The following is a 12,304-nucleotide window of genomic DNA, read 5'->3' as shown; positions in this document are numbered from 1 at the left end:
TCCAACCAGGGCACAACTGCTCCCTACAACACATTCCACAACAGAGATGGATTTGGGATTTTTCTTTCTTTTGTTTTTTTCTTTACTTTCTCCTTTCAATTGCCTAAAAGAATCCCAAGACAGACCTGGGGAGGTCTGCTAGAAAATATATTGAGAATTTCCAGCTAGAAAAAAAAAAAAAAAAGGCATAATAATCAACTTCATTTAGGGCTAACATGAAGGAATTTTGTCATTTTTGCATTGAAAAAAAACATAACTAAAAAGTTCTTATGTCATCAGAGAATTTAGGGATTTTTTTTCTTTGTGCTGTGGTCAATTTTTAAATAAATTTTTTAAAAAGGTTTTGAAACAGAAGTCAAAATATTTCTTTAAAAATACCAACATGAATTGCTTTGTAGAAAATCATTTCAGTATGAAATGCTTTTAAAACATGATTTTTTTTTTTCCTAAAAATATTTGCTGAAATAGGTCTAGCTTAGTAAACAGTTTGGGGTCTCTCCAAGAATTCATAGAATCATAGAATCAGTCAAGGTTGGAAGGGACCACAAGGATCATCTAGTTCCAACCCTCCTGCCATGGGCAGGGACACCTCACACTACATCAGGCTGGCCAGAGCCTCATCCAGCCTGGCTGCAAACACCTTCAGGGATGGGGCCCCAACCACCTCCCTGGACAACCCATTCCAGGCTCTCACCACTCTCATGGGGAAGAACTTCTTCCTCACATCCAGCCTGAATCTCCTCACTTCCAGCTTTATTCCATTCCCCCTAGTCCTGTCACTACCTGATAGCCTAAAAAGTCCCTCCCCAGCTTTCTTGTAGGCCCCCTTCAGATACTGGAAGGCCACAAGAAGGTCACCTCGGAGCCTTCTCTTCTCCAGACTGAACAGCCCCTGTTCTTTTCAGTCTGTCCTCATAGGAGAGGTGCTCCAGCCCTTGGATCATCCTGCTGGCCCTTCTCTGGACATGTTCCAGCATGTCCAGATCCCTCTTATTCCATCTCCTTATTTACATGTAATGTTAATTGGGGAATACTAGAAAGTCTCCCATTTATACTGCAACTGTTGGCAAGGACTTTATTTCACTTTAATCTCTCCAGCTTGATTTTCCCATTCTTTAAGAATATCTTTACTAATTTTCCAGTAGAGACTCTTTGCTAACACAGCCCCTTTCAAGCATCTCAGTGTCCCTTAGCACAATGAATACATGAATGGCGTTTTAGGGGCCAAATACTCAACAAGAAGATGGCAAAGAGCTTTTTCTCCCTCATGGGGCTACCAAAAAAATAAACAAAGAAAGAAAGTATCTCCCGCAGTGTTCTATCTGTATATAAATCCAGGGGACCACTATACCTTTAACCTCAACTTAGCTAGGTCTGGTCTGCAGGTAATGCTGAATCTAGATGGGCTGTTATTGCAACTGCAGAGTGACAGCCAAGGCAGATGTGTGTGTAGATAGAGTTGATTTTTGTGTGTTTATCAGAGTGCATGGCCATTCACAGCAGAAAAGTAATAACTGGCCTACAAAGAAACATAACCATGAAATCCTAGCAATCCTAGCAATTACTAAAAGGACTTACACTCCAGAAGCAAGCGTGTATCAGGAAGCAGAATTAAAAATTACAGAGTTTAAATAGAGAAGGAACCATTTAGAACACCCTGGCAATTTTCTTGCTTCTGTGAGAATTATGGCCAGAATATTTGCTGATGTTCTGTTTTCCCTGGCTAAGACTCTTTCTTTTCAGGTATTTCAAATTATTCCATACCCCCTTAGGTCTCTTTCTCAGAACATTTTCCTGTAAGGTCTGCCCAAATTTCACATTTTCTCTGTCTTAATTGAATCCTCTTGCTGCTAACTTTACCCTGGGTATCTCACCAAATAATTGCTGTTCTCCTTCTCTGTTAACAATCTCTTGAAGTTTGGCATTTTGTAGCTCCTCTTAATTGCCTCTTCCACTGTGTGCATATAGATATGATTCTTTTAATTCTCCCTATAAATCTATGTCTCCATCCTTCTGATCAGAAGAAAACAATTAAAATGAAGTGATTCTGCTTCCCAGTGACTTGCTGGCAATACAGAGCCTATTAATCAAATGCAGTTTTCCAGCTGCACTTGAATCATATATAAATGGACTGTGCAGGTCAAAGCTGCAGTGATTTGTTTTGGCATACTCACCTATCTTTACACTTCTAGAAATCAGAAGTCTAATCTACATTATATATTTGGCCTTCTTTTAAAAACACATTGAAAGGGAGATACAAAGCTCTCATTTTCTTGCAGGCAGCTTCAAACCATTCTCTCAGGGAAGATCGTTTCTGTCTCCACATAAGAAAGTTGGACAAGACCCTTGGATACAAGGCAAAGGTGCTGACATTTAAAGGTGCATGGACAGAAGTCCACATGTGAGTTTGATGTCTACACTCCCAGTCAACAGAGGTTCTCTGAGCTTGGCCAATGAAGCCTAGAGAGTGGTGTGACTTTGCTTGTGAAAAACAACAACCTGTCTATACAAAAATCATCCCAGAACCCTGTGGAGCTGCATTAGGTCCTAACCCCAGATGTAGGTAGAGGAGTGTTTTCTTAACTCTTTCATTGTCCGTCTATAGTTTTAAGATGCTTAAGTTTCTTTCTGGCTCCCTCTCATCACAGGTCTGCATTGGCTGACCACTATGTGTAACAGTGACATAGCAGAGTACTGCACCACCCCTGTGAAAGGCTCCCATCCAAAGCAGGAGTCAGCAGAAGTACATTCAGCAGACGTATATAGTACAGTATCTAGAAATTGTTTGATCGTTTGACTTTTACACAACAATTATATGCATCTGTTCCAGTAGTATTTCAAAACAGAAATACTCCACAGAAAGCAAAAAGAACTCAGTGCCTGATCCTTCTCCTGACTGTTTAGTTAAAGCCAAGGCTTTGGCAGTTCAGTCTCTTTTTCTTTGTCTGGGAAAGAGATGGAGGATCTTGGAGATCATAGGATCTGCCAAGGTGCATTTATCTCAATAATGTGTCCTCTTAATACTTATTAAAACTCGTTCTGTTCTGTTCTGAGTCCTAAGGTTGCTCTAACCCCATTTTAGACTGTCAAGGGGTAGCAGTTTCTGTGGGCTCCTGGTCACTGAGACCACCTCTTTGTAGTCTCTCAAAATGTGTCTTAAAACTAACACATTTCTGCAAGAACACCCCATAACAAAGGGAAATATGGTGGATTTGATGAACTTTGGACAAAGGTGGAAAAATAACTTTGTCTTCCCAAAAGTTTATTTTATATCCAGCTTGCTAGAAGATGCTTTTGGGATAATTATCTTGGAATTTTGGCTATGTTAATTATGAGCCTTCTTAGTAATAATATCTTTGATATGCTTGGTTCTCAGCCTCTGCCTCTTCTGGGAGTACAATCCCATCTCTGTTTCTAATGTAGCAGCTAGACAAATGTAATAGATATAGAGTTTGGTCTTTAAAAGGTGGATTATGATCCTATAGTTTGACTTCCTTTGTTATAACAGCACTGCAATTTTTATTTAAGTTATAACGCATTCATCTAAATCCAAGTATTTTCAGAGCTGGAGAAGCCACTCTAGCTTCACATAAGGTGTTCCTGCCTTCATAGTTACAGACTTGACCATTTTTTACTTCCTTACCTAAATTTGTCTAACTTCAGCTTCTGATCAGCTGACTTGTACAATGAAACAAAATTACTATTGAACAACCAGGAGGCTCTACTAGCACAGACATTTCTAACATTTTCCTAGGTAAATGTCTGGGTATTCTCAAACCCAGTACAATACAAAGAATAAATATTAACCCAAGTTAAGTTATCAGCAAGTTTGCTGATGACACCGAACTTGGTGGAGTGGCTGACACACCAGAGGGTGATGTTGCCATTCAGTGGGATTTGGACAGGCTGGAGAGCTGGGCAGGAAGAAATTTAATGAAGTTCAACAAGGGCAAGTGTAGACTCTTGCACCTAGGAAAGAACAACTCCATGTATCAGTATAGCTTGGGGACTGACCTGCTGCAGAGCAGAGAAGGCGGAAAGAACCTGGGGGTCCAAGTGGATGGAAGGTTGACCATGAGGACTAGGGGGAATGGAATAAAGCTGGAAGTGGGGAGATTCAGGCTGGATGTGAGGAAGAAGTTCTTCCCCATGAGAGTGGTGAGACCCTGGAATGGGTTGTCCAGGGAGGTGGTTGGGGCCCCATCCCTGGAGGTGTTTGCAGCCAGGCTGGATGAGGCTCTGGCCAGCCTGATGTAGTGTGAGGTGTCCCTGCCCATGACAGGGGGGTTGGAACTAGATGATCCTTGTGGTCCCTTCCAACCCTGACTGATTCTATGATTCTATGAGCAAGCAATGTGCTCTGGCGGCCAAGAAGACAGATGCCATTCTGGGGTATAATAGAAGGAGTGTTGTCAATAGGTGGAGAGACGTTCTCCTCCCTCTCTACTCTGCCCTGGTGAGGCCACATCTGGAATACTGTGTCCAGTTCTGGGCCCCTCAGTTCAAGAAGGACAGGGAACTGCTTGAGAGAGTCCAGCACACAGCCACAAAAATGATTAATGGAGTGGAACATCTTCCTTATGAGGACAGGCTGAGGGAGGTGCGGCTGTTCAGCTTAGAGAAGAGGAGCCTGAGAGGTGACCTCATTCGTGTTTATAAATAAGTAAAGGGTGAGTGCCAAGAGAATGGAGCCAGCCTCTTCTCAGTGATGCCCAATGACAGGACAAGGGGCAATGGGTAGAAGTTAAGGCATAGGAAGTTCCATGGAAACAAGATAAAGAATTATTTCACTGTGAGGGTGACAGAACACTGGAACAGGCTGCCCAGGGGGTTGTGGAGTCTCTCTCTCTGGAGATATTCGAGACCCACCTGGATGAGTTCCTGTGTGATCTGGTATAGGTGATCCTGCTCTGGCAGCGGGTTGGACTAGATGATCTTTTGAGGTCCCTTCTAGCCCCTGACATTCCGTAATGCTGTGATTACAATTCTGATTTGCCACTTCTTTGCCTGAGACTCTATAAGGTCATGCACATTCTAGAGAGAAAACCAAAATAGATCAGTCTATATTAAGCAGAAGCTTAAACAACGTAAATTTTTACAGAGCTATTCATTAACATTTAAAGCAGTAGCTGGAAATGAGAAGATTTATTTCCATCTCAGATTTCATTTGTCAGGTCTATACCTTAGGCAGTTCTTCTGTTTAGGTTGATACTGACCATTTTGTTTGATGTTAAAGAAGGACCAAAACTGACAGTCTGATTCCTTGACATTAAATACACCTGCATAAGGCATGCTGGGTTTTGTAGAAAGTTATCAACATGCATGACACCTGGATATTTTTCCTTCCTAGCCACAAAGCAGATTATAAATACATTCATAGCTTTCAACAAAAATTCAGTATCCATGGCAAAATCTCATAACTCTCGTACCACCACACCCCAACTGAGAGTCAAGTTCACTGAGGCCAGCTTGCTTAGGACACAGGAATGGATTTGGATAAATGCCTCTTACTAATGTCATTAGATGGGAATGTTCTTGGTTGGTATTTTGTTTTGTTTATTTCTTTTGGAGACAAATAGGTCAAGCATTCAGTTTAGGAAAACAAACACATCACGTAAAGTCAGTGAGCAAGTACTGGAGATTGATGTTGATGTTCTCCAAGTGCTGGAATTCATTTTGCAGAGTTTGTCACTTTTCTAATTGAAAAAGCTGTCTCTGCAACATTTAGCAACTAAAAATATCAAGTGATGAAGCACAAGGAATAGGGGAAAAAAATAAAAACCCCAAGCATTCAGCAGCAGACATCTGCCACCCTGAGTTCCAAGCCCTACTGCAAGGACACTGAGAAATGGGTCATGAAGGAGTCCCCATGAGCACATCTCCCTGAGCCATGTGTCCTGCAGTGGGCCATGAATTTTTTCAACAAACATCAAATCTTGTAATCATCAATTGAATATGTGTGTGAATAAAGATTTGCTTAACATTACCATTAACTCTGCATTCAAATAATAGGCAACTATATCCAAAACTACAGATCATAGATGAGGATAGATGAATCTTGCCTCTATGCCTCCTCCCTTCATCTCTTGTTCTGTGGCAAAATTTGTAGGCAAACAAGTCTGGGAATCAGATTATAAATTATTCTCTGCAGAACAAGAAAAATTAGGTTCTAAATCTTCAAAATTTACCCTGAAAGCTAGCTGAAGTCACAAAATGGAGTTAGTGGTTACATTTTACACTACTAGGTTTAGGGTTGGGAGCAATGGGGGTCTTGTGTTTTTTGTTGTTTTTTGGTTTGGGGGTTTTGATGCTTAGTGTGTGTAAAATGAATGAAAGTTTCAACACCGATAATTTCCATTGATAAAAAGTCTACTTGAATTAGCATGTGGCAAATTAGCATGACACAAGCTTATCAAACTTCAGGGCTAAGGATCTGTTATCTACATTGAGGGTTTTTTTTACACCCATTACTGCTATGACATATTTGGAAATCTGTGCAATTCATTCTGATGCAGGATTGGTAAAAATTTCTGAAACTCAGACTTTCTTATGGAACACAATTCTTACCTTCTGGTGAAGCTGGTAGTCAAGAAATGAGTTTCACATTTACCTCACTGAGAAAATTGAATAACTCAGCAATGAAAATTATATTTAAAGAATCTTAGAAGTTCATCTGCTGCCAAAATTATTCTAGCATATAAATCCAATACAAAATATGTTTTCCTCTATCTTATCTCACTGTCCATCGTACTTTGCAAATAGAACAGAAATACTCTGCATGCACAGATTTTTAATGTCACTATAATTTCAGCCATGCAAAAGCTGAGGATTAATCTAAAACTATTTGAACATTTCTTACACGGTGTGTAGAGAAAGCCTGTCCAGAGAACCACACATAGAATGTGGGATGGTTGTCCAGGATGAATAATTCAATTAACTAAAATATGGTTCTCTGTTGCTTATAAAAGGGGTCAAGACACTTAATAAACATTTAAACATCTACATTTTACATTCCTAAACTGAGTCCACAAAAAAATTCTACTCTTTGGATCTCAAGTTTCTCTCAGCAGTTTTTGTAAGCTGGCTCTTTATTTCGATGGGTTTCTAAGTGAGAAATGTAACTGTGATGCTTCACTAGTACCAACACCCAAACGCAAAATGCTGACTACTAAGGAGACCTTGGCAGCATTTCTGTAAACAGACACTTGAACACATAGAAAGGTAAAGAAGATTGACGTCTAAAAGGAGCTACGATTTATCTCCTGATGTTAATGATCTAATACAGGATGACTTCAAAGTTCTCAGACACATTTTTGATAGATGGCAAACTCAGATACCTCATACACAGAGAAGACAACATTCTTTAAATATATGTAGAAATCAGAGTATCTACTTTGCATCCAGTGGAAAAGTACTATAGTTGAAGCACACTGATATAATCATTCCGCCTAGCCAAAGGGAACAGCAGTGCAATGCCAGATATTCTTCAGGAAAACATCAGTTCTGTAGAAATTTAGGAAATATGTTATCCTCTTAAGGCTTCAATGAACATTTGCCTCCATCTCTGCCATGGCCACTGATTTGAGGTTCTTAGAAAATCTTCTGCTTTGTCTCTGCACTTGTGCTGTGCCATTTCATGTAACGACATCTCAATGTCACCTCATATACAAAATACAATCACTGCAAAATCATCTTCCAAGATAATTTAGAGACAAAGAATCCTCTAAAGCATATCATGACACTACTGCTAAAACTGATCAGGCTTCTTGGCCCAGCTCAAATTATGTCTCTTCTCATTACTGTAAATAATGATAATAAGGTCTCCTTTGTCCTCAAATATCTGAATTTTGACCACAATGCACAAATCTGTCTGGAAAAAAAAAATAAAAAATGCCCAAAGTACTCTCTTCACTATCTTTTCTCTTCCCTTATCCTATGTCACTGAAGTTCTGACTCTGTACTATGTTGGTTTAACCTGACCCAATGCACCATCCTGTTCATACTCCCTTCCCCCCAGCTCATGCTATTGGGTGCTTCCCTCAGCAGAGGAAATTGGCTCCATTTTACCCAGCAGCATCTCCTGCCACAGAAGCTCCTTTCTGGCCTCCAAAGCCCTAGGTGGACCACTGATCTGATCTAGTGGAACTGTGCTTTGGGATAGTCTTTATCGAGCAAGACAGCAACTGCCACAGAAGTGCTTTGCCTTTCCACCACCAAAGTTAAATTCAGAGAATGAATTCAGTTTAACTATACAGTGATTAACTCTTCATTTACTTTAACCTCCTTGAAGAGATAATTTCCTACAGTATATGTCAGCGACTGCTCATTACCTGCTGATAAGACAGACTGATAATGGCTGAAGAAAAGCACAGCATAACGATCAAGAGAGTAAGGGAAAAAATCAGCATGTCTGGGTCTTTGGCCACAAACATAGTATTTTTTCTTTATCTTCTCTGTCTTTGCTAGCATTTTGTTTCCTTAACTCATCCCCTCTGCTACACTCACTAAAATTAAGCAATAGTAGAAAATTAGAGGTAAACTAGGCAACTCAGTGCTCAGAAAACAACCTGACAGGTAGGTTGACACAGACAGGGCCTGCACAGGGCTGGATCCGTGGTCTCATTTCCTTGTCCCTGTTGCAGCTCCCAGCATGAGTTCCCAGCTGCAAACAAGCCACCACTTGCTCTTGGTTTAGGGTCACTCTGAAGATTTGCCAACAGCAGCCTGGCTTGGCTCGGCACTTGCTCCTGTGATCAACAGCCAGAACCATCACTTGCCTGAGGATCCAGACTGGAAAAGAGCATAGGAGTTGTCACACCAGATCAGTCTAATGGGCCACTGAGCCAGCCCTTGGTTTCTGAAAATAGTTGTTAACAGGCGCTTCAAAGGAACAGTGATGGGCTGCGATGGAGTTGTCTGCCCACAGGGGAGGTGTTCCAGTCCCAGGTACTTGTGGGTTGGCTTGTGCTATGCAATGTGGAAGCTTAGCATCCTCTCTAACAGAGAAAATGTCCCAGATCCTGGGCTGCACAATGAATCCACAATTGTCCAAATTGAGAGGACATCCTTCAATCCAGCTCCAAATGCTCGCACCACATATATAAACTGTCCACTGGGTAGAGCAAATAATGTATTGCACACAATGACATACTGCTGTCACTCTTGGCTTCAGCTTATTTTTCTGATTTCTGATGGCCAGAAGCTACACATTGGTGATGATCCCTGTGCTACACTTTGGTGGGACTTTCCAACCTACTGGCAAAAATCCTGGCGTGAATTTCACAGGTTAAGTGTGTGATAGGTGCACAAATCCCTGATATGCATTTGAAAATGTGCTGTCTTCAGCCTTGCTCTGGTACCCTGACTAAAAGTAAATAGCTAATTCTAACCTCCTACAGGAAGCCACAATAAAAGTGAAAGACTCAAAACTTTCTCAAACTTCACAGGCCTGCTGTAGCTCACTTTTGGGAATAAAAGTGCTTCATGTTGTATCAAATCCACAGATGAGATCACAGCGTTTGCTTTTATTATTTGTCAGTGTGGACATCAGATTCCTCTTCTGAAGTTCATGATAGCATCCTAGTACATCGGACATCTCTACTGTTTCTGGAACTCAATGACAGTAACATTAAAATATTTAATAGAAAATAACACCAAGAAACCTGGAGAGCTGGCAGCACTGACAGTGCTGTACACAGCCCCAAAAGCTAACGATGGCCATAGCTTTGAAATACTGCTGATTCCTCCCTTTCTCGTTTCCCTCTGTCCCAGTGGTGTCATTTGGAAATACATTACAGCTGAAAGACTATGGGATGTTTTAATTACATGTGACTAAAACTTGCTGGTTTAGAATTAGTGTGCCTATGTTTACGATTTATAGGTCTCCGTTTCGACACTAGTGAGATCATAAATAATATGAAATGGGCCCTTTAGTATTAGAAAATTCAGTGCTCCTCTATAAGCCTTGACACTCACACACCCTCCACCCTCTCTGAAACCCTCATACAGCTGATGGGGAGCCTGATATGAAATACAACATGATGGCACAGGGCAGGAAATGGGAGCATGATAATAAATAATTAATCCATGGAGTATGTTCCTGAACCTTCAGGCAAGGGCTTCCCGTTGTTTCAGTGGAGTGGGAGGACTCGCTGCATTGCAGGTTGATGTGGATGCTTAATGGGTGATTATTTCTGAGGTGCAGCATACTACAGGCACCTCCTTTCTCATATGTGGTGATGTCGATAGCATATTGAACAAGGAAGCATGCATGTTGAATGGGGTCACACAAGGTAATGGAGAACTGGCTCCTGTTTTCTCTTCCTGACTTAGATCCTTCTGTCAAAGGAGGCAAAAAAAAAAAAGAAAAAAAAAAAAAAAAGCTAGAGTATCCACACCACCCCCAAACTCAGCTGATCGATAGGATAGGATGAGGAAAAAGCCTTACATAGCTTAGGATAGAGATATGTGAACTGTGGCTCGGGCATGATTTTATCTCTGCAGACAGATTGTCTGCAATCACTGTCAGGAAAATGCTTCCAGATCTTTTCCACTAGAGAAGAAGAAAGTTTTGACATGAGAAAGGTAACTCTGAGAAAGTGCACTTTGGAGCATAATTATGTGATTTTTGCCTTTTTTATGCTTTTAGGGGAGAAGATAAACAGTTTATATTTTGACTTTTCACTGTTCTTTTGTTTGTTACCTATGTAATTTCTGCATGTGGAACTCTTATATGGTTCCTGAGAAACTTACTTTACCAATTTAGTGCTGGAATTCAGACTTTAAATGGACATTTTTATCTTGGCACACAGCTTTTCCCAAGCTATTGTCTCTGCTCATGAGCATGAGCTTGAGAGTAAGGTGTGAGATCATGAGTAATGAATCCAGCATTTTATTTCACTGTTTGTAATATTTTTCTATTATTTTCTAGAATAGTTGGTACGTTTGTTCACTATTTTAAAAAATCCTATTAAAATAACAATGAAATAATGACAAAAAGACACTCATAAATGTTCCACTTGCAAGAGAGAATAATATTTTTAGCTAGTAGGGCTGAACAGATGACTGCAAAAGATCTGGTTTTGACACAAATCAGTCTCAGATTAGCCAAAAATTTGAGATACAGGGTTAATTAACACAGGGAAGCCCAAGGAGAGTCAGTGTCTTTTTGTACTACTGTTGTAGCAAATATGGACTTTTCAGGAAAAAGACAGACCCAAAAGATATTTCAACCCAAAAAATAAGGTGTAATAGAGAGTTTTGTTTTGTTCTCTTCCCATTCTCTTGGAAAGGCTGGGATAACTGGTGCATGTATGTCTTCCCCAGCCTTTTGTCTCCCTTCATGGTGAAACCTTTATCAAAGCAGTCTCTAGTCAATTTGTTCTATGAAATAAGAAATAGAAAAACATCATGAAAACATGTTCCAGCCTCAGTGTTTGTGAGGTTTTGAATACATTCTGGAAGGAAAAGATCTTTTTTTTTTCTTCCCCCACAGAAAGTGAGCAAAAAATCACTGATGATCAAAAAAAAAAAAAAAAAAAAAAAAAAAAAAAAAAACAAACACCAACACCAAAAGGGTAATAATATGCTGCATATCCCTAAGATGTATATTTGAACCCTATTTCTAACACACAATGCATGCATCAGCTTCTAGTAAATCCTGCAACATAATGTTCATAGAATAGTTTAAGTTGGAAATGACCTTGAGGAACATCTTCAACTAGGTCAGGCTTCTCAGAGCCCCATCCAATGTGACCTGGAATATTTCCAGGGACAGGGCATATACCGCCTGTTTGGGGAGCCTTTGCCAGTGTTTCACCACTCTCAATGTCAACAGTTTCTTCCTTATATGTAGTATGAATCTACCCTCTTTCATTTTAAAACAATCCCCTCTTGTCCTGTAGCTACGTTCACTCATAAAGACTCCCTCTTGTCATCTTTTCTGTAGGCCCCCTATAAGTACTGGAAAGCCACAGTAAGATCTCCCAGTAAGGTTTCACGGCACTCCTCCTCTCCAACAAGCCTACGTGTTTCTGTGGTGAGGACTCCAGAGCTGGACACAATACTTCAGGTGGTGTCTCACCTGAATGAAAAAGAAAGTTGGATAATGGAGTCAGAATGAACAAATATACAGAAACCCTTGCAAAACACAGCATGTGGGAATGTGGTCCAGGTGAAAGCAATAAACTCTGTAGTGTTCTTTGTGTTCATGAAAAAAAAAAAACGTATACTGTCCTTGCAAGGATAAGGTAGCTCATTAAGTCTTCCTCTCATCAAAATCAGCTTCCAGCAATGTCTTGCCTGC

The sequence above is a fragment of the Indicator indicator genome, chromosome Z (genome assembly GCF_027791375.1).
Source record: "Indicator indicator isolate 239-I01 chromosome Z, UM_Iind_1.1, whole genome shotgun sequence".
NCBI classification, from domain to species: domain Eukaryota; kingdom Metazoa; phylum Chordata; class Aves; order Piciformes; family Indicatoridae; genus Indicator; species Indicator indicator.
This window is presented reverse-complemented; position numbering follows the sequence as displayed.